Source organism: Anser anser (genome assembly GCF_964211835.1).
Source record: "Anser anser genome assembly, contig: HAP1_SCAFFOLD_131, whole genome shotgun sequence".
Lineage (NCBI taxonomy): Eukaryota > Metazoa > Chordata > Aves > Anseriformes > Anatidae > Anser > Anser anser.
This window is the reverse complement of record NW_028153758.1, coordinates 193,235-220,720: the sequence shown is the minus strand read 5'-3', so window position 1 is coordinate 220,720 and position 27,486 is coordinate 193,235. Positions and strand designations below refer to the sequence as shown.

Sequence of the window (27,486 nt, the reverse complement as noted above, 5' to 3'; positions counted from 1 at the left end):
ACTTGTTTACATTTGAGGTATGAATATTTTAAAGTAAGTGCTGATGACACAACAAATACAGCAAAGCTAAGATGATAAAGATTACACTGTTTTTAAAATTAGTTTATTTTTAACTCATCATGTCAATGACTTTGCACTGTATATAATGGAGGGGCTGGATTGTGTGCAGCTTGCAGTTGGCAATGACATGCTTAAGATCCTCCGGGTAAGGATTAAGGGACATGGAAATAAGTTATAACAATAAGATGAAGTTGTTGTGGGAGTCTGCTATAGACCACCCAGCCAGGAGGACAACATTGCCAAATTATTCTATAATGAACTAAGGGATATCTCTAGGTCATCTGCCCTTGTCCCTGTGGGTGACTTCAACTTCCCAGATGTTAGCTGGGAATACCATACAGCCAATACAAACAGGTACTGGAAATTCCTGAGGCACGTTAACAATAACTTGTTGGTACAGTTACTCTGGAAGCTGACTAAGAAAGGTGCCCTCCAGATTTGTTGCTTGTAAACAGTGAGGGTCTTGTGGGTGAAGTGGTGATTGGAGGCTGTCCTGGCCATAGTGACCATGAGATGGCTGAGTTTAAAATCTTTGGTAATAGGAGGAAAACTGCCAGCAAAAGTTCAGCCCTAGCTATGGAGACAGCAGACTTCAGACTACTCAGTGAACTAGTTTGTGAGGTCCCCTTGGAACCTGCTTTTGAAGGTATTGGAGTCCATCAGTGCTGGTTAGTTAAGTAACACCTCTTAAGAGCACAGGAACAGGCAATTCCAAAGAGTCAGAAGTTGAGCAAGCTGGGCAGAAGGCCAGCTTGGCTGAGCAGGGATCTTATTCTAGAATTTAGGCGAAAAAGGAAAATCTGTGGGCATTGGAAGCAAGGTCAGTTGAACAAGGACTACAGAGGTGATGTTCACTCAGAGTTGAAGCTGGCCAGTACTGTGGGGACAACAAAAAGTGCTTTTTTTAAAGTATGCTAACAGCAAAAGGAGGAGCAGAGAAAACATTGATCCATTACTTGTTGAGGTTGGTAACCTCACAAATAAGTACGCCAATAAAGCAGAGGTTAATGCCTTCTTTGCCTCTGTCTTTAACACCAATGATGGGCTCGGGGACACCCAAAGCTCTGAATTTCAGGACTGTGATGATGATAAACTCCCAGCCAACTTTGAACTTGTGCAGGATTTGCTGCTCCAGCTGGATGCATATAAGTCTATGGGGTCCAGTGGGATTAATCCCAAAGTACAGAAAGAGCTGGCTGATGTCATTGCAAGACCTCTCTCAATAATTTTTCAATAGTCTTGGAGTCTGGAGAGGTCACAGTTGACTGGAATTAAGTTAAACGAGGAAGTGCTGGATTCTGCACCTGGCAAGGGGCAATGCTGGCTGTACGGACAGGCCTGGGGACAAGAGGCTGAAGAGCAGCCCCATGGAAAGGGATCTGGGGGTTTTGCTTGACAGCAAGAGAAATATGAACCAGCAGTGTGCCTTAGCAGCCAAAATGGTCAACTGTGTTCTGGAGCATAAGGCACAGCAATGCTGGATGGTCAAGGGAAGGGATTGTCCTGCTCTGCTCTGTGCTGGTGAAGCCTCACCTCTAGCACTGTGTGTGCTACAATATATGAAGGACATAAACTATTAGAGAGCATCCAAAGGAGGGCTACTATGGTGGTGAAGGGTCTAGAGGGCAAGAAGTATGAGGAGCGGCTGAGGTCCCTGGGTTTGTTCAGCCCAGAGCAGAGCAGGCCGAGGGGAGGTCTCATGGCGGCCTGCAGCTCCCTCACGAGGGGAGCGGAGGGGCAGGCGCTGAGCTCTGCTCTCTGGGGACAGCGACAGGACCCGAGGGAACGGCACGGGGCTGGGACAGGGGAGGGTCAGGCTGGGGGTTAGGGAAAGGTTCTGCACCCAGAGGTGGTCGGGCACTGGGACAGGCTCCCCAGGGACATGGTCACAGCACTGAGCTGCCAGAGTTCAAGAAGCATTTGGACTACTCTGTCAGACATGCGATTTGATTTTGGGTGGTCCTGTGTGGAGTCAGGTGTTGGACCTGATAATCCCTGTGGATCTTTTGTAACTCAGGATATTCTGTGATTCTGTGACTTTGCTGTATGCCATTTTACACTTTTATGTTCTTCTTTCTTATAGTACAAAGAAATACATAAATCTTTGTGTTTTCCACTTAGGTTGTGAGAACTCATGGGGCCCTGTCTGAGGTGACTCTGTATTGGGTCATAGTCTGTGATCTTACAGAAGACCTGGTCTCTGCATATGGGAATGTAACATTTGATGTTGGCCAAGTGAGAGCAAATATTACCATACAAGTTTCTCCTGACAACGTGCCTGAACTGGATCAGGTGTTTTCAGTTTTGATCATCAATGTGTCCAGTGGTCGTCTTGGAAATCACACTAATGCAACATTAACAGTTTTAGCTAATGATGATCCATATGGACTGTTCATCTTTTCTGAGAGAAACAGACCAATAAAAGTTGAGGAAGAAACAAAAAATATCTCCCTGACAATAGTAAGGCTTGGTGGTCTTCTTGGTACAGTAGTGGTTACATACAGAACTTTAGGTGATGATGAAAAGTCACCCTTTCTTCCACCTGATGTTGTTAGAGCAATACAAGGAGAAGATTATATACCCATTACTGGTTATGTGATCTTCGCAGCCAATGAAAGCGAAGCCACAATATCTTTGCCTATTTTGGATGATTATGATCCTGAGAGGTCAGAATCTGTTTTTGTGGAGCTAAACAATACTGTTTTGATCGACAAAGTACAGGATCGGCCAAGTAAGTGTCTTTCATATGTAAACCCAAAGCTTAAATATGTAGGCTAATATTTATATTTAATAGGATAAAATGCAGCAATTGAAATTACAGTAAAATTTTACCTCTGCCTAACTCTGTATAGTTAAGAATCCTGTAAGTTATATGTCAGAGTATCTCACATTAAGTATGAAGATTCTGTGTGTCAGCATATATTTCCTTTACCACAAAATTTTGTCAGGGGTGGACATTTCTTTCTCCCTTCTGCATCTGCTTTATCCCAGGTGTTTTAGGCCAACTGTATTACTGTATTGGTTTTGTGTGCTAATACCTGCTCACCTGTTGTTTCTGTAAAGCACAATGATAGGAAATAAGCTAGTTGCACTTACTGAAAGCGAAAAAAGCCTTTTAAACATTAAGTGGTGTAGAATTGCAGCTTCATGCTGGCTTTTTAGCGTAGAGGATGTTTGCCCGATCAGATAAATTCAGGTCATTACAGCCTTATTTATGCTTAAGAGCTTCTTGGCATGCCTAATTTCCCTTCCCTCTCCCCCATGACTCTCCCACATTAATCTTGATTTTTAAGGGAAACACTACAAAAAATTCTACTGGGAAACTGAAAGGTTACTTATAGTTCATCATTGCTAGTGTAAAATTCTATTGTCCTATGGACAAATAAGTAAGTAATTTTGCTAGTACCTCACCTCTTCAAAGAACTGGTGTTTTGTATGCTCCACAGCAGGGTAGAATAATAAGTTAGTAAGAATGTGGATTTTCTGACATAATATAATTCAAACATCAAAAATATGCTTGTGCAGTTTGTAGTTATATTTTGTCCAAATCTAAAATGAAAATTTTATTGAAAGCTAGTAGTGGCCATCCACTAAACTCAGGTGTATGTATATGAACAGTATAGCCATATATAGGAGGCATTTCAGGCTTGCTCTAAGAGGTTTTTTTTATATTTCAGTTGTAAATTCTCCTCGTCTTGGATCAGTGGGTGAGACTATAGCTCATGTAATTATCAATGCCAATGATGATGCTTTTGGAACACTTCAGCTTTCAGCTTCAGCTGTGCGAGTTGCTGAAAATTATGTTGGACCAATCATTAACGTGACCAGAACTGGGGGAATTTTTGCAGATGTTTCTGTGAAATTCAAAGCTATGCCAATAACTGCAACAGCTGGTAAGAAATCAAAATAGCAGAAATACACATTCTGTGTTAAACCAGAAAGAGCATACGTATGCTTCGAGTAACCAAAGCAAGCAAGTGTGTATTGAATGCAGTCTAGTAAAACAAGTAGAAAAAATACCAAAGTGTGAGATACTTACTGAGTGTACTTAGGAGACAGGAATTCAGGTCCTATAGAAGAGACCTTACATCAAATTTAAAAAAACTCAGAGATATCATCACTGAAGAATCTAGCAAGAAAACTAAGGAAAGGAATTGGCTGTTTGTTTCCCTGGTGGCCACTCACTTTCTCAAAAAAATAAAATAAAATAAAAAATCCTGTAGTAGTATATATAGCTAGTACTTAGTCCTTTGTACATATTTCAACCTACCATACATGGCTTATTTGAGTTTCTTGGAGGGAAATTGAGAGCTGGTGACTCCTCTGTGAAACAGACAAATGTTAAGCACAATTCAAGAAGACTTTTACTTTGCAAATGAAAGGTAAAGCTCTCAGGTGATCCCTGAAAAGCTCCACGAGGGAAGGAGTGACCTTATGTCCTTTAGTAAAATCTCCTTTGAAAAAGGTACTTCTGTTTCATTTTATCTCTTGGAAAGCCAGACAACTATCAGAAATCAAATATAGAAATGTCACAGTTGTGTGATCTTCTCAATGGAAGATAATAATGGACCTTTTGTAATTGCTTCTTGGACTGACAGTGTAAACTCTGTTTTGGCCAAGATGAGATTTATTTTCATCCATCCAGATATCTAAAAGGCACTAGGAAATAAACAATTGTATTTTCTGGGTATGAAGATAAAGAAAAAAAAAAACACAAAAAAACACACCAACATATGAACACAAGGGAATGCAAAAAGAACAGATAAATATTAGTGCTGATAAACATTAGTGATGTTTCATAATGAACCAGAATGCCTTAATATTCTTCTGTGTTTTGATTGTTTTGTTATTTTTTCATGTACAAATCTAGGTGAGGACTACAGTGTAGCCTCATCAGATGTTGTCTTACTAGAAGGAGAAACAAGTAAAGCTGTGCCAATTTATATAATTAATGATATCAATCCTGAAGTTGAGGAGTCCTTTTATGTTCAGCTGCTGAATCAAACGACAGGAGGAGCCTTGCTTGGATCTTTGACGAGGGCAGTCATAACCATTGAGGCTTCTGATGACCCGTTTGGATCCTTTGGTAAATGAGTCTTATTTGCATATTTTCTCTTGTCCAGTAGCAATCTGCTGATTTGTGGGTGAGTTATTACTGGGCAATGGAATAAAAATTTTCAGAATACAAAAAGGGAAGTCTGGATGAACACAGTAAAGGACAAAATAAGATAAACTAAATTAAAACGTGTAAGTAAGGGCAAATGGTGCCCTTATATAGCGAAATTGAAGCATTCAGTCAACTTATATATCAAGATTTTGTGAGACGAAGGTGGATTTTGGAGTCTCCTAATGGGGATGGATTTTAATTTAATTTGTATTTTTTTATCTATTCTAAATGTTGCATTTCTGCAATAGCTTGAAGCTTAAGTTTACATGCCAAAACCTGTTTAGATAGTGCAGTGTCATTGTTTTACAAAATAATCAGGCAAAGCAGGTTTAAATATCTGGGGAAATTGGAAAGTACAAATATGACTTAAATTGCGTTCTTGTATGTTCTGGTTGTTAGTTATTGTAGTTTTTCTTCTTTCTATCATTATCAGTAAAATGGATTGTGGACACTTTCCAAAAATAGTTTCATTACACAGGTTTTGAGAAAAAAATGGTAATTTCAAAAATTTAATGACATTTTAGAAATTTATCTTTTCTATTTATTTTTTCTATTTCAGTATTTCTGGTGTATGTTTTCCAGCCATTTTATTTGACTTACTCTTTCTCCCTTTAGTACCCTACTTTATTTCAGTTATTCCATTTTATCAGCAAAATGTAAAGGAAATTGACAAAAGTAAATAATTCCACATGGATAATTCATTAACTTCATTCTTAACAACTAAAGATTTTATACAAGAAAGACTTATATTTGAAACAATTTAGATGGAATATGTTGACACATTTTTTCCATACGTGACATAAAAAATGATAAAAATTTTCCTCACTGGGAAAAATTACCTTCTGACCGTCTTCTAAAAACTTAGATCATGGCTAGCCTTGAACAATGGATACGTTGGAATAAACTCTTGGGTGGGGGCTGAATTTTCATGCCAATTTTATTTGCAGATAAAATGATACTGAAAGTTCAATTTGAAGTTTAAACCTGATTAACATTTTTTTAATTGTGCAAATGAATGCAATCAAGTGAAATAAAATATATAATTCAGTAACTAGGATGGTGTTTTTATTTTAAATATTACTGTTAATGAAATACACCTCTTTGTGCTGCACTTCAGTGTTCCAGATGACCGAATTTACTGTGGAGGAGCCTGAATCTGGATCAGTACCCATAAATCTGCCAGTAATCCGCAATGCTGGGACACTTGGTAACGTTACTGTTGAGTGGGTTGCTACCATTGGTGGACACCCTGCTGATGAGGACTTGCAGGTTGCCTCAGGCAATATTACTTTTGCCCCTGGGGAAGCCTTTCAGATGCTACTATTGGAAATCCTGGCTGATGATGTTCCAGAAATAGAAGAAGTAAGTCAAGCACTTACATCTTCCTTGAAGATGGTATTAATTTTGACTTGTTCTAGAAATATGTATGATGGAAAACAAGAAATGTTCCGGCAGGAAGGTGCTATAATTTCATGTTATACTTTGCTTGTAATTATTGTTAGAAAAACCACAAATTGTCTAGCTGCATTACTTCTTTTTCTTTTCTTCTCTTTGAGATTGTCCGTGTAGAATTAACTCAGGCCTCCAATGGTGGTGCTATTGGGTTAGATGGCGTGGCAAGTATTATAATACCTGCCAATGATAATCCTTATGGCACAGTTTTCTTTCATCAATCCTTATATCGAGTTCAGGAGCCACTAGAAAGAAATTTGCTGGCAAACATAACAGTCAGGCGAAGGTTTGTATAATGTTTGCTTTATTTGTAATTACTATTTATTCTTCACTTTTGTTTTCACTATAATGTCAAATTTCATGCTCCTCTCATAAAAATATGTGCATCAATTCTTTGATCTGCCATCTCAATGTATTTTCATTTCAAACACATTGTTTTTGAAGTAGATGTCTGTGTATTACATAAATTACTTAAACGTAGTATACATTGAATACTTTGTAGTATACATTGTATACTTTGTATACATTTGTATACATTTGTATACATGTAGTATACATTGTATACATTGTATACAGTAGTATACATTGAATACGCTGAGTTTACATTGGCAATGTAAACTCAGCGTACACAGTGTACTATTCATTTTGTCCGTTTAATCATCAAATCATTTAAACCTGCATGGTAGCCTGTTCCTGTGATTTGAACAGGAGGACAAAATGGCCAGCCCTTACAGGATGAAAATAAGAGAAGGAAAACAGGTTTTATGCATGTGATCCTAGAGGAAGGATGATAAGTCTGGGTGTCACCGGCTTTTTCTTCCTTGCAAGTAAGGAGAGCTGCCAAGTCCTGAAGAAGACTAAGTTAACTCCTAGAACCAAATGTTTACAAATATGCATTCTTAACAGACTACTACCTAAGCTATAAATAATCAAACTTGCTATCCACAAAAAAATAAGATAACTCAGTTATTCTGGTACTAGTTTCAAAGGGAATGCATTTTGATGTGTTATTTGGAATTTTTCAGCAATTCAGAAAGGGTCAGTTGATTTTGTTCACTTCTATTATTAACCCAGAAACATGTAGAATATTAGACATCCTTTGTCAACTAACAGAACTTTATTTTATTATAATGTCTTTTAGTGAGGGAAGATTTGGTCAGCTGCAGATTTTCTACAGCACTTCTGAGACTGACGTTGTAGCTCTTGCTGTGGAGCAAGGTCAGGATATCCTGGCCTACTACGAGCCTCCTGTACAAGGAATTCCTGACAAACCATCCAAGACCAGAGTGAATGTGTCAGCAGCAAGTGACCCTGTGTATTCCTGTGCAGCTCAGTGCCTAAAAGAACAAGCATGTTCAGCCTTTACATTTTCCAGTGCCTCAGGGATTCCTCTCTGCCTTTGGCTGACGTCAGATATCAGCCCATTAACTAACAACACTTCAGGGTTCCGGACCTACAAGAAAAACGTTACCAGTGCATTCGCCCTCTTCAGCACACAAGCCATCGCTGGCAGTGATTATGAACCTGTTACAAGACAGTGGGCCATAATGCAGGAAGGGGAAGAGTTTGCAAATCTAACAGTTACCATACTGCCTGACAGCCTGCCAGAACTGGATGAGAGATTCACTATAACCCTTTTGAAAGCAGAACTGATGAACGTCTCAGCCAGCTCAAAAAACCAACCAACCATAGGACAGCCAAATACCTCCACAGTTATCATAAGGATGAATGGAGACGCATTTGGAGTGTTTAAGATCTACAGTGTAAGTCCCAATGCAACAGAGAAAGGTCTGTATGTTGAAGTAGAGGAACGTCCTCAGACCAACGTGCAGCTAATGATACACAGAACAGAAGGCAGCCTGGGACAAGTGACAGTGGAATGGCGTGTCATTGGTGGGACTGCTACTCCAAACTTGGATTTTATAGGTGTCGGTGAGACTCTGATGTTTGCTGAAGGTGAGACAAGCTCTCGTTTTGGCTTCTGTTTTGTAAAACTAAGAAAAAGAAAAAAGAACGTGACAAGTACACGATACTGTGGATGTTTTGACAACTGATATCTTCTTCTTAGGCTAAATTTTCCTGAATGCTAAGGATACACGTGCAAAAGAGTATGGTTGTTCATTAGCATGTAGCATTATCTTGCAGAACACACACAGTGGTAGCAAAGCACAATGAAATATCTAAGCACAATAAATACCTAAGGGTTTTTATTAAAGAAATATTGCAGTATAAATATTGCACTATAAAGATTTCCTTTACCACATAAGTAAGGATTAATAAAGTCGAAGATAGTTGTTACAGCAAGGATAATGGAAATGAGAATCAGGCCTAAGTGGTCTTTTGTTAGCCCTCGGTCACTACAGTACTAATTTTTCATGACATCTCTTTAAATTCTGAGATCATATTGTAACATAACAAAACATATTTAAACGTAACATAACAGAACATATTTAAAAGAATTGCAAACAGGACAAACAAGTCCCTCTCAGACATTACTTAAGTACCATGCAGCATGCTGTATTTTATGCTGTATTTTATTTTTTCAAAGTCTGAGTTAATCGAACTGATATTTTGAAAGCAATTTCCAGGTGCGTAGTAAAGATTCTAGTGTGCTAGCTTGATAAATCATCTGAATAGTAAGGCATGGCTGCTGGCAATGATTGTGAGGCTGACATGTAATTACATTACCAGTTACAAGTTTAGTAAAAACTGATTTTGAAGTATTTTGAAAGACAATCTAGCAGGAAATACATATGTATTCTGTAAATTGATATTCTGATGATCATAAAACACAGCTGGGTTATGCACACGCACTGAACAACAGGATTGTGTTGTAAATTTTAATGGATATATAGCGACTAGAGATTAACGGTGTTTGCTGCTTACATTATTATTCTTTGATAGTCCCAAAGGCAAGGAACTAACAAAATGTCATCCCATTTCAATGCATTCCCTGGCTCAGTAAATGTACTCATATTGAATGTACACCCTTGTGTAAATGGTTCATCGGAGAGCTTAGCACCTGGCAATTTATTTTTTTTTCAAGAATGATATTCCCCTTTTCTAAGTTAAATTTTAAAGTCATAGAATTTGTAATGAAAATAAAGAATTCTAGGCACTCCGAAATAATTCCTATATAATTAATTTCTACATAGTATATTTAATGATGTGATCGTTTTATTGGCTTAATGTGACTGATCAATAGTAATTAGATAAAATTTCATAATGACATTCACTGACTTCCAGAAAGGTAAATAAGTTTGTTTCATGCAATTTTAATATATTTTATGTATTTAATTATTTTCAAAATGAGATGATTGAGTCTTTTAACAAGGTGGTTTCCAAGTGGACACACGGTTGTATACGTTCTTCTCCTTGTAGGTGAAACAAAGAAGATGGTCACGCTGCCCATTATAGATGATCCAGAGCCAGAGGATGATGAAAGTATTGAAATCAGCCTGGTCCATACTGAAGGAGGGAGTCGAATTTTGCCCAGTTTTGACACTGTCACAGTGATTATTCTGGCAAGTGACAATGTGGCAGGAATTATAAGCTTCCATACAGCCTCAAGATCTGTTATTGGTTGTGAAGGTGTGTTCTTTGTGTTGACCACGCTCAAATTTTAATGCCAGTTTCCATCTTTGTGCTTTCAGTTGATAATGACTCACAATGATTGTGTTTCACTGTTCAGAGAACACCAGCAAGAAGTGAATATCCACATACCTGACATGTACTTTGAACTCTTGCAAGCATTCATAGAATCACAGAATGCTTAAGGTTGGAAGGGGCCTCTGGAGGTCATCTGGTCCTTTCCCCCTCAAGCAGGGCCACCTAGAGCAGGTTGCTCAGGACCATGTCCAGGCTTTTGAGTATCTCCAAGGAGGGAGACCCCACAATCTCTCTGGGCAACCTGTGCCAGTGCTCCCACACAGCACAAAAGTGCTGTCTGATATTCAGAGGGAACCTCTTGTGCTCCAGTTTGTGCCCGCTGCCTCTTGTCCTGTCCCTGGGCACCACTGACACGAGCCTGGCTCTGTCCTGTTCCACCCTCCCTTCAGGTATTGAAGGACACTGATGAGATCCCCCTGAGCCTCCCCTTCTCCAGGCTGAGCAGTCTCAGCTCTCACAGCCTCTCTTCCCTTCCCTTGATCACCTCGGTGTCCCTCTGTTGGAGTCTTCCCAGTACGTTTAGGTCTGTCTTGCACTGGGGAGCCCAGAGCTGGACCCAGTGCTCCAGGTGCAGCCTCACCAGTGCAGAGTAGAGGGGAAGGATAGCTCTCTCAGCCTGCTAGGGATACTTGGCCTAATTCAGCCCAGAATGCCATCAGCCTTCTTAGTAACAAGGCATGTTGCTGGCTCCTGCCCAGTGCAGTGTCCAGCAGGACCCCAAGCCCTTTCTGTCAAGCTGCTCTCCATCAGGGTGCACGCCCTGGTGCCTGGGGCTGCTCCCCGCCAGGGGCAGGACTCTGCCCTTCTCTTTGTTGGCCTGCACGAGGCTCCTGCCAGCCCGCTTCATGAGTGCCAACATACACACACCTAATAGTCATAAGCAAATCAGATCTATCAGCGACTTACAAAGAATTTAAAATATTCTAGAAAACATTCCTGCAGAAACACTAGGGTAACATCTTCCCTTTGTCTGTCCCATGAACCTGATGTTTTTTTATGGCAGATGATTTGGGAAGTAGCAATTATAAGAGAAAGCAAACATTTGAGAAAGAACAATAATAATTTGGTATGTACTAAACATTTCTACTATTGTTTTAAAGAATACACGGCATGTTTCATCTACAGTTTGATGCAGTTTTGCATAGGATGATAATAGTACTGGTGGTGATTGCTTTAGGTGGCCTTTGATGGAATCTCAGTGTATTGCAGTATCACGTTTCTCTGATGTTTGAACTGATGGGCAGGGAAAGTTCACAAAACAGGAACTTGTCCCCTAATGTGTGCACTACATTTTCTGTTTGAAGAAAAATGGCTTTCTCAACCAAAGGTTTTTTGTTTTGTTTTCCCAACATGAAAGGGCATCATAACCTTTGGTTTTTTATCTAGGTATGGTTTGTGTTAATTCTGTGCCAAGCCAGATGTGATATGATTAGCTAAGAAGAGCTGTTAATGAGCACAAGGAATTAATACAAACTGTCTCAGTCCCAAAGTCCCTGAATACTTTCAACTGGTTAAATGTTATTCATAGCATGCTACCAAATGCTGGCTGCTTGAAACTGAAGTACTTGGCTATAGTTCTATTATTATATATAGTTATTATTATATTATTTTTCCAGGTTGTGAAAAGAAATAGTTCATTGCCTTCCAGCCAGAAACAAAACAAGTGAACTAAGTGTCTTTGATTAAAAAAAAAAGAGAGAGAAAAAGGGAGAAATAGAGAAAGAGCAAAAGAGCTAAGGCATTTAGATTATTTTAGTTTGTCAAAATATTTTTTTCATTCGAAAGCAAAATTTACCAGACATAAATCCAAATATCATTACTTTTACAGTTATTGTGTTATTGAAAATTTTCTGTTAAGTGAATACATTTTGTTTTCACAATGTGCATGTTATTTTTTACCTTATTGAGGATAAGTGTAGTATTTTTTATTGGACAGGGGTCTGCGACAGTTGTGTAACTGTATTACAAGAAAATGCACTGCAGTAGCTTAAAGTAATGAGGAAGAGGAGAGCGGCTGATGCTCCCTTCTTCACAGCGATAAATACCCACCTCTTTGTTTCTCTATGTAAGAGATGCATCACTTATTAAGTCACAATGTAGAAATGTAAAAGTATGGATAAGGATTAAATATTAAAAAAAATATTGAATTTAGCCTAATAACACTTTCAATCTTCAGAAATCAATTAGTGTTCATATTAGCATTTCTTCTGGATAGGAATACCAAAAAAATCTTGGTAAAGCTGGTAGGAAACATGGATCAGTAAATAACTACTTGGAATCTGTAATAATGACTTCAAGTTTCTTCTCAGTGTTTGGATTATAGTGGAACAGCTTTCTATATCATAAAGCATTTTTCCCAGTCTTCAATGAAAATTCATTATAACTTATAGAGATATATTGAAATAAGCTTTGCCTTATTTGTGTGTGTGTGTGTTTTCCCAATGGTACTAAACCATTGAAACCACTTTTCTTTTAAATCTTTATTTCTTTGTAATGGATATGCAAAATTCTCAAATAGAACATAGTGGATTGCAGTGCAGTGTTAAACACTGTAATGATTTAGCCTCAGAGGAACCTGTAAATTGGGAGTCTACCATCCAGATATTTGACTGTAGAAGTGGAATCCTTGTGATATCAATAAATTTTGAATTCCTTAATTTTCTTAGAAGCAACATGGACCAACTTAAGCCAAAGATGTCGACATCAATGTCGACATCAATGTTGACATCTCTGAGACTTAACTGAAGTTTGAAATGTTGGGGCTGAATAGCACATTTATGTATTTGAAAATGGGTGTATACAGTTTTTGTATTACTTCTTTACAATATTAAATTTTATTTAAGTATATTAAGGGCTCTTGAAGTTAAGAATTCCTTTCTCTTTCATTGGTAGCCAATATACATGCATATCTCTGACTCTTCCTTACAAAAAATAAATGTAACTAGAAAATTTTCAGATTTTTCTTGCCAGTTTTAGCTGTACAATGCTGTACAATTCTGTAAGGTAATACAGTAGAATAGCAAGACAGCATCCTAAGTTGCTGCTCTCTAAATTGCATAATCAAAGGGACTAGTTGGGCAGCATAATGTTATTATAACATTATCTTATGTTTTGTTAATTCTTCAATAAGCAAAAGAAATCTCATGTATTGTTTTCAAAAATCTCAGAATTGTAGATTTCTGCATATTTCATGTCTCTGAAAGCCAATGCAGGACAAAATGTGCTGTTGAACTTAAATTCTGTGGACCTGAAAAATGCATATGAAATATGAATGCCATGTACCTACCTATTATAAATAACCATCTGTCCTCTATTGTGAATGTTTTGCAAAATATTGCCTACTGATCTATTCCATGTTGATATAACATGCTAATTTCACATGTCCACATTTAAAATATTTAATGGAAATTTTGTGAAAAACTTGTGAATATAAAACAATTTCCACATTTTACAAAGCCTACTAAGAGGTCTACTCTTTTTAATTAAAGTGCCTTTGGGGTTAAATGTTATAAATGTGCAAAATACCATAGTATTTGCTTCCTTTATATGCACATTGTCCAGCAATACTGATTACCTCTGAGATTATAAGAAATTATTAACATTTTCTGAATGTTTTGTTTTCTAACAGTGACCATATTTGTAAGTTCGAACTCACATAAATGGAACTTACAGATAATTATAAGCATTTTTTTCTGCATGCATTGAATAAAGTCACAAGACAGTGCAAATGTTCAGATAATGTGTATTCTTTCCAGGGAACTGTTGTAGAAAACTACTATTATTGTTGGTACATACAGTAGTTACTGTTTTGTACAGTTTACAGACTTGTATTGCTCTAATGTTTGCGCATGTTTTCATGAACATTCCCTTTCTAAGTTATTCATCTATACCAAGTTCCCTCATATGTTCATAATTATTTCCAAGTGTGAACTAAAAACAGAAAAAAAAAAACTAGAAGAGTTTTAAGTTTAGGTTTTTCTTTTCAGCATTAAAAGTGAATGTGGTATATAACTACTGTGAAATTCAAACTGACAAAAATAGCAATATCTTTCAGGAAAAATACTTTAACTGTGTGATGCATGTTTTTGACCTCTCATTTTTATAACCAACATGTAGAAGAGGAGACCCTGAAACACTGCATCTTGTCCTTTATTCCTAGGAGAACAATTACAATTCCACATCGTAAGAACTCCTCCAGGACTGGGAAATGTTACTGTTGAGTGGAAGATAGTAGGACATAATGTAAAACAAAATTTTGCAAACTATTCTGGAATACTTTTTTTTCCTGAGGTAAGTCCATAAACAGTGATGTTGGCTACAGGAAAATAGTGTGATTAGAACTGATCTGAGAAAAAGTGTGCCTTTTCAACAGTCCTTCTTTCTTGGTTTGATTATTTAATTTCTCACTTTTTGACTTACAAACTGGAGGGAGCTTACAATTCTTGATACTTAACTCTTCTTAAAGAAATTGTTCAAAATACTTGTCATTATGATATCACTTGTGTTTTATAAAATAATGGCTAATCAATTTACCCTTAAAACAAATAGGGGACGTTGAATACAACATTGTATGTTGATCTGCTGGATGACCATATTCCTGAAGAAAAAGAAGAATACCAAGTCATCCTATACAACATCAAAACAGAAGGTAATGCAGAACTATAGCCAGCTACATCTTAAAAATACCATTTAATAATATAATATTTTTAATTTTATTATTTCATTTTGGAGGTATAGGACTGAGCAAACTGCAGCTGGTGCAAAGTACGCAAAGTTCATTAACATTTTATTGAAATAGGCTTGGTCCTTATGTATGTATATATAAATCCCACCGTGTCTCCACAAATACACTTAAATGGTTTTCAATCCTGATTTAACTCTGCCTATTTAATTCAATGGTTGTTTCTTCCCTTAATCTTAATGCAAACTGAGTTTACTAATATGTCATGGATAGAGTTGCCATGAAACATGCAGATATTTTTATCTTTTTAAACAATCTTGTCAAGCTGCAGACTTACTGATCTGTCCCTGAATTCAAGGTGGTCAGAATATTTTATTCTTGCCATTAAAATTATAGTGAGAAAAGAAGCCTTAAACTGCATCCGTTCTGAAATACCTTTTTTCAAACTGAAATTAATGTCCAAACACCAAACTAACTTGACATGGATTGTGTTGCTGCGAGGTGCCTTATCAACTTCCGAGAGTCACTGTGGCCCAACGGGATGAGCAAAATTATTCATCAAAGCAATAGTTGGAAAACATATCAGTTTATTGATGTAATGATTGTGAAGTGGAATATAGTTTTAAGCTTTTGGAGGTACTTCCTGGGAAAATGGTTTATTTCCTTTTAAAATATAGGGAAGTTGATATTTGGCACTGGCCTGTTAAGTTTTCTTATTTTTTAATACATTTTTGTGACTTTGTACTTGGTATGCATAAAATTTCTGTTTCTATTTGTTATAGAATGTAAGTATATATATGTGTGTAGGTCCCACACCATCCACATACTTCAGTGAGCTTTGGTTTCGTGGTATTTGCATGGCTACTGAACGTTATTTAAATGTAATATTAACAATAATGTAAGACAAAAATATTAGTTGCATAACACTTCATTCACTGCAGTCCACTGATTCTCTTGCAGGAGTTTCTTCTACAGGTGCTGCTGTTTTGGATAGTCAAGGATATGAAGCTGTTCTAACAGTAGAAGCTAGTGATGAACCACATGGAATTTTGAATTTTGCTTCCACATCCAGGGTGGTTTTAATCCCAGAAGAAAACAAAACAATTCAGCTTTTTATTAACAGAGAATTTGGATCTCTAGGTCTGTATAACAACTCCAAGAGAAAGGAAGTTTTGTTTTGCTTATCATTAGGCAAATAAAAGCCATGATAATGAAAGTTTGGAAAAATCTTTGTTACAGTTGGTATTTTTTTCAGAACTTCTAAGCTTCTTTCTGCAGACTTGGAAACTAAATATTACTTATTACTAGAGTCATAATCCTCATTAATACAGCAAGGGATCTGAAAGCTGTAACAATCAGGTGGCTATTAAGGTTACCATATTTTTGTCTAATGAGTCTGTCTCAAAGCATTAGTCTCTTCAGAAAAAATAAAAAACATGAGAAAAGTGACATGTACACACATCCCACATATTTTTTCTCTGAATTTCAGGAAGTCAGCACCTTAGGAATGTCACATGGAAAAAGTTGTGTCCAGACCATTGAATTCAATTTATGTCTCCTCTGACAATTTCTGATTCCTCTTTGAATCAATTTATCCATTAACATCCTTTAAACTATATAGTATTCAATTCTACAATACAATAGTGTGCTTCATGAAAAAAAAAAATGAATCTTGTGTTTGTTGCCTGAAAATAGCAACTTATGTTGTGAGAAAACATGTATAATAATTTCCTATTTGCCTTTTTGGACTATATTTACACCTCGGTGATAATCTGGCTGTTTCTTTTGCCATACTTGTTTTGAAATGAAGTAACATTTACAGTGCTTTTCAAGATCTGGAGACACCAGAGAGTTTTAGAGACATTTTAATGACACTATTTTTCCATTTATTTTTTAATACCAGTCCATACTCTAGTGTACTCTTTGAACACTATTCAGTAAACTAATGTTTTAAGATAATTGTTCATAGTAAGTGCAAGATCTCTCACTGAATTAAAATAAGCATCGTTACTTATTTATTAATTAGGACTCTTTTATCTCTTACATTTTATTTCATATAGAGCAGCTTTTAATTTCATCTATCATTTTATTTCAGGTTCATACTCCTTATGTTTGCCACTTGACTTACCCTACCAGATTAGCGAGAGGTGGCTTTATTCTCAAAACTATAATGTATAACTTTTCTGCTTGGTAATATTTATCCGTGTGTCCCCTAATTTTGTTCTCTATTGAAGTTTGTCAATCTACCCAGGAAAGTATCTAGATTTATTAATCTGTGTTTCCCAGCACTGTCTTTAGAGCCTTTCTTAGATATCTGTCATTCCCAAAAAGTGTCCTTGTTGCAAAAACTCATATTAATGGTACATGAGATGTCCCAGTTAGTCTTTCAGCAATTTCATATTTATGGTCCACAGAACTTCAAATTTCTGGATGCATTTGGACCCAATGATTTTTGAGTCCTATGCAGACAGACAAGTCAGCAAAGGTCAAATTGAAGGCATATTGATAACGGTAACAAAGGTACACTAGCTCCAATGTACTTTGGATAACTCTTTTAATCCTTCTGTTTTGCAGTTAGTCTTTTTATTTTGTGGATGAGAATTTGATCTCTTGTCTTTATCCATTCCAGTGAACATTATATAAGAACTGAAAAACAATTTTTTTTTTCTTTTTTTTTTTCTCCTCACAAATTAAACAGGTACTATCAATGTTACTTATGCCACAGTTACAGGATTGCTCACTGTAAGTAATCAGACAGAAGAGACTGTGGCTGAACCAGGAGCTGATTATGTACCTGCTTCTGGCTCACTGATTTTAGAAGAAGGAGAAACATCAGTTGCCATAAATATTACTATTCTAGAGGTAACCTCTAAACCCTTTAATTCTGTACTTTTCTGTATGATTTCAAAAGGGTAATATTTTGGGAACTAAAGCTTGCAGCCATTATTTGAAGCCCTGTGTTATATTTCACTATCATTTAGAAAGATGGTTTCAATCTTAATATTAAAATCACAAGGGATCAAATAGTCACAGAAAGCAGCTCTACCTCTGTCTAAAGGTAATAAAGTTGTCTCATTAAAACTTTACCAACTATCTAGTAGTATTTAGAACAGTGTGCTTCATGGCTGGCTACAGGCTCATACTTTTTCATTGCTGGAGATACATGCCTCTAAAATCGGTCAGTAATTTATTTGCAAGAATAGTTTAGCGTCACCACAGGATCTTTTTCATGATATATAATGTCTTACTTAATTCTTCCACGATAATCAGTTTCAGACCCAATAAAATTATTTCAGGAAAACAGAAAAATGAATTCTAGTGTCACAGTAATATTAGAGACTTGTTGTGTGATCCTTTTTGGTGACTTCTGTGGAAGTTTCTTAAAGGACAATGAGAAGAGGATGTACTGTATTTGTGTTTTGCAGGATGATATACCAGAGGTGCAAGAATTCTTCTTGGTTAATTTAACTTCAGTGGAACTCATCATGAACCATTCAACGTCATCCCCACCTAAGCTAGGTAAAAACATCTTATAGCAAATTATTTTTACTTTTCCTTTTTAATGGTTTATATTATATTACCTTGGGAGATTACCATTATTCCTCTTACTTACCAACTATGCTGAGATGAGACATGGTTATTTAGAAGAAACATCATAGAATATGAAATAGATTTATTATTACACTTAATCTCTTGCTTTTTAAACTCTGGGAAAATTTAAATTAATTTTCGTAGAGGAGTTAGTAATTATCAGTTGGAAAGGACAATTATTTGAAAAGTTTATTGGTGATTTTTTCATCTGATTTTCATTTACAAACTACAAAATGGAAAAAAAAAGTAAAAAAAAACTTTATGTGGCTACTCTGCTCACTCTTTTAAAAAAGTCTGTTTTTATTCTTTTATCACTTTTAGGAAACATATTTTATGGTTTTCCTACTCTTGCAATGATCTTTATTATTTGCTTAGTCTGCTTCTCATTTTGCTTCTTCAGAATTCAGTAGAATAGTAGTCATTAGCTTTAAGAACTGTTGGATTATCCTGTGGTACTAAAGACTAGTTATATAATGTCAGACATCTTCTTTGACTCTTTTCCCTTTTCTTTGCATGCTTATAGAAGTGACTGAGTTAATTCGTTACAGATTGAAAGGTAACTTGCAAGACTCATTGCTGATTTGTGAATAGTTGAGTCTAAAATATGAAAGGAGTAGCATATAAGAATGAAAGATTCATCCAAACTAAACAGTGTTGTATAGTCTCACTTTCTCTTTGGCTGTCTCCTTGAACCATGACCATTTAACACTGATGTGACACTGCATTGGGTCAGCTTTACTTACAATGAGAAAATAATAGTTTTAAGTCATAAGGAAAAAATGTGTTCACATAACATGTCAGTGAATTCTTCTGGTAGAAGAAATAGCCTGACTCAAATACGTGTGTCCGCGTGTGTGTCTGTGAGCAAACTCTTACAGATCCTGGGTGAACAGATCTGACTTCAGGGTGACATGAGAAAATGCAGGAGTGAAGCAGAAATGTCTCTAATTGCCATTACTCCCTCAGGATTTGTAAACCTCAGTAACACTTCTGTTGTCTGTGTAGAGCTATTGCTCATCGTCATCTCTACCTCATAGTGACAGGCTTAGATTCATGGCAATAATCTTCTACTTTTGTTCAGTTTTATCTGAATTGATGGAAAAATGTATATGGATCTAAACATAATATACTTATGGCAGACTCGGTGAAGTCAATTTGGTTTTAGAAAGTAAGTTGAAGTTTATAAAAAGTAAACAAGTAAGTTAAGGTAGTTGTGTGGTGCGGTTGTCTGAAAAACAACAACCTATTTTCTGAGAAGTATTAAGTTTTGACTGTAAAGTTCTGGTCTCTGAAGTTAGTAGACTTTTCTGACATTAACCTATTATTTGGTGTTTTTCACACTGCAGTGTATTCAATTACGATTTCAGGCTAATTGTAAATACCTGTATGTCTTTATGGAGCAGTAGAATATTACAGTATGTGAACACCCCACAAATAAATTAATAGTTGTGTATTTGTAGTGAAATCTGAGGTGTGCCATTAGAATGTATGATGAGGCACTGAAGCACAAATAGAAGATGAAATGCTGAATCATTTATTATTCTTCCTCATTGTCTTTCTCATACTCAGAATGGCAAATGCAAAATATTGAATGTCATTGTAATAAACACTTATAGTGAAGACAAATTAAGATTCCATCGCAAATCTAGACTTTATTGTTTTCTAATGTTTTATGTGCTGTTTAACTTTCTACATTTTCCTTAGTCTTTTTTTTTTTTATGCATTATTAAATATTACAGTGCTAATTCAAGACGCATTATTGCACTTCTAGTAGTAAGGACTCTTTCCAGTTATCTTGCCCACTCCCATTTTCTCCTACACATTTTTTGTAAAGACACTGTAATATTAGTACTGATTGAATAAATGCTTCTGTGATTCTTGAAAATCAAGAAAATTGATTTTATTGTTCTTTAATTTTTGTCTTTCTGTTTTGCCTTTTAGATGTGGAAGGTTTAGCTTCTCAAATTGTTATCGATGCTAATGATGGTGTAAGAGGAGTAATTGAATGGGAAGGTACCAAGTAAGTCTCATCTTCCTTGAAGAACTTACTGTGCCAATTAGTGATTGGTGTTGCCCATTTTCTTTCTAAAAGTAAAACTCCTGTTAAAAATAGGGCCATGTCTTTGAGATGGTAAAGTAATCATTCAATTCAGCTGAACTAGAAAGTGGGATTCCCACACTGAAAACAAAAATTCACTATTCATCTAATCAGAATTCTTTTACTTATTACTACTTTCACTGTTGTCCTTTTATATCACCAATTTGCCTAACCTCCCCAGCCTGCATCAACTCTTCCAGCCTCACCATTCATGTAAGCAAAAAACAAAACAAAACAAAACAAAAACCTCATGTTACTTAATTCAATTTAGATAAGAGAAAAAAGGTAAAAAGGATGCGTTAGAGAACTATAATGTAGGGAATAATTCAGAGTGAAAATGTAATAAAAATGTACTATCTTTTTCAAAAGAACATAATCAGTGAACATTGAGAATTATTCTTTTTATTTTAGTTTTGAAGTTAGTGAATCTCATGGGAATCTGACAGTAATGGCTTACCGAAACAGAGGATCATATGGCAATGTGTCTGTATTTTTTTATGCCCAAAATTTGGAGGCCCAGCTGGGTTTGGATTTTAATGTAACCTCAAGGGTAAGAAGCAACTCTAAATCTAGTACTTTTTATTCTTTCAGCTTCCGTAAAAGAATATCTTCTTGATTATTCTGCAGAATGATCAGTAGTGATGCTAGATGTTTCAGCTTGTTTCAGTTGCTTTGGTAATCTAAATAGAATGAAATAAAAATATTCTTATTCTTACTATTTATTTCTTTTTTAAAAATATATTTTTTAATATAAAGCAAAATGTAAACTTTCAAACATCGATTTCAAATTTAATTTTGATTAGACATACAAACTTTTTCATAGACTATTTTTGCAACAGGACTTTCAAAATAAATTATTCTTTCTTGTCCTCATTCTGTAATGTGCTGAACCTTTATATTTCTGATTCAATCAGTTTATAAGGAACAGAGAATATGGCTCTTCCTATGCTTTCCCTTCCTTCCTATTTCACAGAATTCTGTTTACCGTAGTCAAAAATTTCTGTGTGATATTAACTGATGTAAGTATTCGGTGCTTTATGTGTTTCAACGCTAGACTCTTTTTTTTGCTGATGGAGAAAGGCATAAATCTGTTGATGTCATGATTTTTGATGATGAGATTCCTGAAGGTGATGAGAAGTTCCAGTTAATTTTAACAAATCCATCTCTGGGGCTGGAATTAGGGGAGAACACAACAGGTAAAACTTAGTTTTAATGTTCCATTTCTTTAGAATTCTGTGGCACACATTTTAATTCCACTTTTCTGAATAATCATATTTCAGAAAGCACCATTGTCCTGCTATGGTGAATCTTTATACTCCTTTGGAAGGTTCTGAAACATCCCTGTGAAATCTGTGCAATTAAAAAGTTTATATGTAAAGCAATGAATCAGAAAGCACGAAGATGAGTTTTTCAATGTGTACTACCTCACTGAACTGAGGTCTTTTTAGAGAGTTCATAATCCTTTTCTAGGAGAGACTATATTCTTCCTGTCTAGAGATCTTCCTAGTTAAAGTGAAATGCCTTCCCATTCTCTTCAGGTAATGTCATGGACACATAAGCATTATATACACACTAAAGGAAGAATGTATTTGTGTTTATGTTATGTATTATGTTACTATATATGTATATTTATATTTTACTATGTTAACCAAAGAATATTTTCATTATTTCTTTTTCAAAAGCTACAATTACTATACTTGCCAATGATGATGGCCATGGAGTTTTGTCATTCAATAACAGCAATCACTTCTTTCTGAGAGAGCAAACATCTATCCATTTGATGGAAAGTGTTGCAGTATTGAATATTATCAGAGAACCACCTCAGGGAATATTTGGCACTGTGACTGTTCAGTATCTTGTAAGTGAGATTAATTCTTCAGAGGCAACAATGGATTTGACCCCTTCTCAAGGATATATTGTGCTCGAAGAGGGAGTCAGGTTCAAGGTAATATGCTAGTTATTACCAGAGAAGTCTAGGAAGCTTTTTTTTTGGAAATATTGGAAAGATTTCAGAAATGTCTGTGCTTTATCTTCTGTTTATTTTTTCTACTTCTTTCATTCATAAAGTGAATTGAGTCATGAGCTGTGACTGATTTCCTGTTATTATCTGATGTGGAAGTGTGTGAAAATTAAATGGGCTCATCTTTAGGTGTTTCTTAGTTTGTAAGGGTTGAGGTAAATTGAAAACAGTACACTATAGATAACGTTCATGTGTGCTTTGGAACAGTTCTTTTTATGTAGTCAATCTATAGCTGAAATGCAAACTTACTTTAAATTAAAGTGATAATTTGCAAGCCTAATAGTTAAGATCAAAGTAAAAATCCCATTCTGTAATTTAACATTTTAGTTAGTCTGAACTAAACAGAATGTGCTGCAACAAATACAAAAAGTAGAACAGTTGTCTGTCTTAGGATTGGAAAATAACTTAAGTATTAAGCTCACTGCCTCTATACTGTCCTCACAAGAATGTCAGCTACAAAATGAACTAGCTTAAGTTTGTGAATCCTGACTCTTCTAAGGTTTAATCACAATTCGATTTATTTATTTTTGCCAGTAAAGCTGGTGAAGCTAGTGTTAGCATATTACAGGCAATAGGATAGAAACTGAGACAAACTTTTCTTGGAAACACTGGTTTTCAATTTCTGGCCTTTAGATGCATTTGGAATCACAATGCAGCAGATCTATAAGAAGTTGGAGCCTTCTTAATATAGTTGGTAAATATGGTTTATTGTGGAAATGAACAGAAATATAAAACATTGTAAATTTTGTATTATTTCCAAATGCATCATCACTAACTTTTTATTTTGTACAGCAAGGCTATGCGTACCTATGAAATTTTTTGCTTGTTTGAGTAGTGTGAAGGATGACAGTGAGCCCCAAATGAAAGTGAAGCACTTAGCTTTCTCTAGATTGCTCTTTGCTAGTTTGAGATTGCCTTTAGAAGACCTGATCTTCATCCACAGTGGTGTAGGAGAGGGAAAGAAGCATCGAGAGGAAAGAGTATTTCAAATCTCTCACTATTCTTGCTTTTTTTTTTCCTTTTCCTTTTCTTTCTTGACAGCACCAGTAGTGAGATTACCCTGTTTCCCTGAAGATAGCTTAGCTGCCAACTAAAATAAATTAAAACCAACTTAACTGATTACACTTATAGCTGTGTTGTGAGTATAAACTACCCAAAAATGTATGGAATAAATAGAGAACAAAAGTATGAAATTAGGATCAAAAACTTCAGAGGATCGTAGGATGAGAAAAGAAAGAAAAGAGAACAACAACAACGAAAAGTGAATATGCTCATCTTAGTGTTGCACCAATGGAGGCCACTAGATGGATGGCTTTAGAACCTCAGTCTGAACTCAGTCTGAGCTTGCCTCAATTCTGTCCTCTCCAGCTTCATGAGCTGCTCTTCTCCTGCTATGCTATCCAAAGCCTTATAGTGAAATAAATTTAAAAAAAAGGTAGCACATTCTGATAGAGCTGTGTCATCATCTGTTATCATGTCTCAATAACATTGTATGCTTGTTTTGTTATCAGACGCTGCATATTTCTGCGGTACTAGATGAAGAACCAGAAATGGATGAGAGCACTTCATTGTCACCCTGTTCAATCCAACTGGAGGAGCCAGACTAGGCACGAGAGTGGAAACTATGATTACAATATTACAAAACCAGGCTCCACTAGGGCTTTTCAGCATCTATACAGTTGGAAATAGGTACTTTACACTGATCAGTAAAAAGGAGATAGTTGCTCATACTCCAAAGAGATAATATTTCTCTACAATTTTGTTTTTGATGGATCGCATTAAAGAAATTCAGCAACCCAATTTGTAAATCTGTAACTTTGAAAGGTATTGTGAAATACTATTACTGCTAAACAAAAGAGTAGAAAAATGCATAAAAAGGACTATTCATAATCCAAAATTTCAATTTATTTATTATTATTTTTCTTTATAAACTAATACTTCACTAGTGCCTACATATTCCACTGATAGTATTCCATGTTAAAAGTTCCAAACCTCATATCAGTGTCCAGGAAGTCATACGTTTTATAATTTACTTTCATTTTTAAACCTGTAAAAAATATACTTTCACTGAAGGCTGTTTTTCAGAAGCAAGTGACACATATGGACTGCCATTTTTAAAAACCATTCAGCTGAAACCATACAGATTAAATAAATTTACTATTTAAATAAAAAATGTATGTATGCTATTTTATTAATACATTGATATTTAGAGTTAATAATTTATATTAATATTTAATAATAATATTATCTAAACATTTATTACGTGAATTTAATATACTTAAATTTCAGTCTGTTTAAAGATTTTGTTGAATTGCCTATGATTTTGCATGATTGTAGTAAGGATCATTGGGAAACCCTAATTAATGTAGCTACCAGTCCATCAGATACTGAAACCTGTTATTAATATTTTCTTTTTATTTCTGTTGTATATTCTGCATCTGGAATTGTACAGTAAAAATCTTATTTTTATTACAGCAATGAATATACTATAAAATAATTTTTTCCTTATTTTTATGATTCTCACATTTAGGACAAATTTCATCATAATTGAAGAAGCCAACACTACAGCTTATTTGAAAGTTTCACGGAGTAATGGGCTTAACGTTTCTGTGAGCGTTGAGTGGGAGACATCATCAGATACTGCATTTGGCATCAGTACGTTCACAGTACGTTCACTTTACAGAGAATGTCCACTGCTTTTGTAGAAGTGGAGATAGTAAGAGAGTAGCCAAGCATACAGGAGATGTAGCTTGGGAATGTAAATTCAAGTATTCAGACACAATTCAGTTAATATTTTCCTATGTAAGATTTAGTAGATAAAATACTTTAGCTGCTTAAGAATCACCTTGTCATCAGCCACTTCTGCCAGTTTCAGTAATCTCTATTTCTGTCTTTGCTGCTAATATGAACATTATTGTCACTAGCCATTTATTTATTTATTTATTTGTGTGTGTGTAATAAAATTTGTTCCGTACTACTTGTAACTCAGGATCTTTCTAACACAGTATAAATGACATGTGACATGCAAGAGTCTAGCTCCTGGAGTTTAGTTCTGACAAGACGGTGCTTAGGGACCGTCTTGGAATAAAAACATGAACATGTTGTAAATGGGGAACAAAACATGAACATTTTGTAATTTGTCTTTTTTTTTTTTTCTTTACTACTTGCTATCTAGCTAATTCTCTTGTTAGCTAAATTCCAAGATCAATTATTATGAGTCAGACTCAAATTGCCTATATGTCTTCCATGTGCAGTTGTAATGAATGAAAAATACATTTACTGCTTAACTCTCATTATATCCTTAGCATTGTAACATTTCTATGTATTTATATACACTTATAACAAATACTAAGACACAACTTCATCATTTCTCATACTAGGTCTGGCTTTGGGAGGTAAATAATGGGAATGGGGTTAGAAAAGATCTCAAGAGTAATATAATAGTAAATAGTGTTTTTATTTTATTTTATTTTATTTTATTTTATTTTATTTTATTTTTTACTATATTGCAGGGGGTGGTATCAGTGTCCTATCTGTCTTGCAAAGTTTTGTGGAAGAATCAGCATCTGGTTGGTGTTTCTTTACCTCAAGAGAAATCCTGTACGGTGTTCTGTTGCGTATGCCTCCAGCTTTGTTTTCTACTGTCTACCAGTGGAAAGGAGTATTTGTTCCTGTTGAGGTAAATGTTTGTTTTTGAACACCAGACATGCTAGTTAATAAGGAATTTAAGTCACAATCTTACTTTTTTTTTATTCTTCTTGCAGAATTTCAGTATGTGGAATCCTACAAGTTGTGTGTCTTTCCAAATTGGAGCCTCTTCCTACCTTGTGGTTACTCATGGAGGAGCCACACAGGGAGCTTCTAACAACAGTGTGTATGCATTCATGGCTGGACACAGATTGTTGTGGGTAAATCGATTTTAATTTTAAAATCTTAAAATAGTATGGGTTGGCAAGGACCAAGGGAGGTCCTCCAGTCTGGCCATGTTTTAGAAAAAAGCACTCTGTGTGACAAGAGTTAGTTTTGTGTCCTAAAATACTACATAACTTCAGTGATGTAAGTTTGTCATAGTTAGTTGTTTACATTGTTTGTATTTTTTATATATTTACATTTGAGGGTGCAGGGAGGATTACCTGGGAATCACAGAATCACAGAATTGTCTAGGTAGGAAGAGACCTCCAAAATCACCTAGTCCAACCTCTGACCTAACATTAACAAGTCCTTCACTAAACCATATCACTAAGCTGAACATCTAAACGTCTCTTAAAGACCTCCAGGGATGGTGACTCAACCACTTCCCTGGGCAGCCCATTCCAATGCCTAACAACCCTTTCGGTAAAGAAGTTTTTCCTAACATCCAACCTAAACCTCCCCTGGCGCAACTTTAGCCCATTCCCCCTTGTCCTGTCACCAGGCACGTGGGAGAACAGACCAACCCCCACCTCTCTACAGCCTCCTTTAAGGTACCTGTAGAGTGCGATAAGGTCGCCCCTGAGCCTCCTCTTCTCCAGGCTGAACAACCCCAGCTCCCTCAGCCGCTCCTCATAAGACTTGTTCTCCAGACCCCTCACCAGCTTCGTTGCCTTTCTCTGGACTCGCTCGAGCACGTCCATGTCCTTCCTGTAGCAAGGGGCCCAAAGCTGAACACAGTACTCGAGGTGTGGCCTCACCAGAGCCGAGTACAGGGGCACAATCACTTCCCTAGCCCTGCTGGCCACGCTGCTTCTTATACAGGCCAGGATGCTGTT

General features: G+C 36.0%; 1 pseudogene across 1 annotated transcript in view; it reads left to right on the top strand.

Moving 5' to 3' along the window:
• LOC310891538 (adhesion G-protein coupled receptor V1-like) overlaps positions 1 to 27,486 on the top strand; it is a 72,850-nt pseudogene that overhangs the window by 44,417 nt on the left and 947 nt on the right. Inside the window, exons 25-41 of the transcript in view lie at positions 2,182 to 2,835; positions 7,636 to 8,635; positions 10,061 to 10,270; positions 14,508 to 14,638; positions 14,897 to 14,996; positions 15,990 to 16,169; positions 17,728 to 17,891; positions 18,455 to 18,548; positions 19,144 to 19,176; positions 20,562 to 20,640; positions 21,130 to 21,268; positions 21,773 to 21,914; positions 22,401 to 22,663; positions 24,250 to 24,427; positions 25,269 to 25,393; positions 26,251 to 26,417; positions 26,503 to 26,646. The product of the transcript in view is annotated as an adhesion G-protein coupled receptor V1-like (transcript). The remainder of the gene's footprint in view (positions 1 to 2,181; positions 2,836 to 7,635; positions 8,636 to 10,060; positions 10,271 to 14,507; positions 14,639 to 14,896; positions 14,997 to 15,989; positions 16,170 to 17,727; positions 17,892 to 18,454; positions 18,549 to 19,143; positions 19,177 to 20,561; positions 20,641 to 21,129; positions 21,269 to 21,772; positions 21,915 to 22,400; positions 22,664 to 24,249; positions 24,428 to 25,268; positions 25,394 to 26,250; positions 26,418 to 26,502; positions 26,647 to 27,486) is intronic.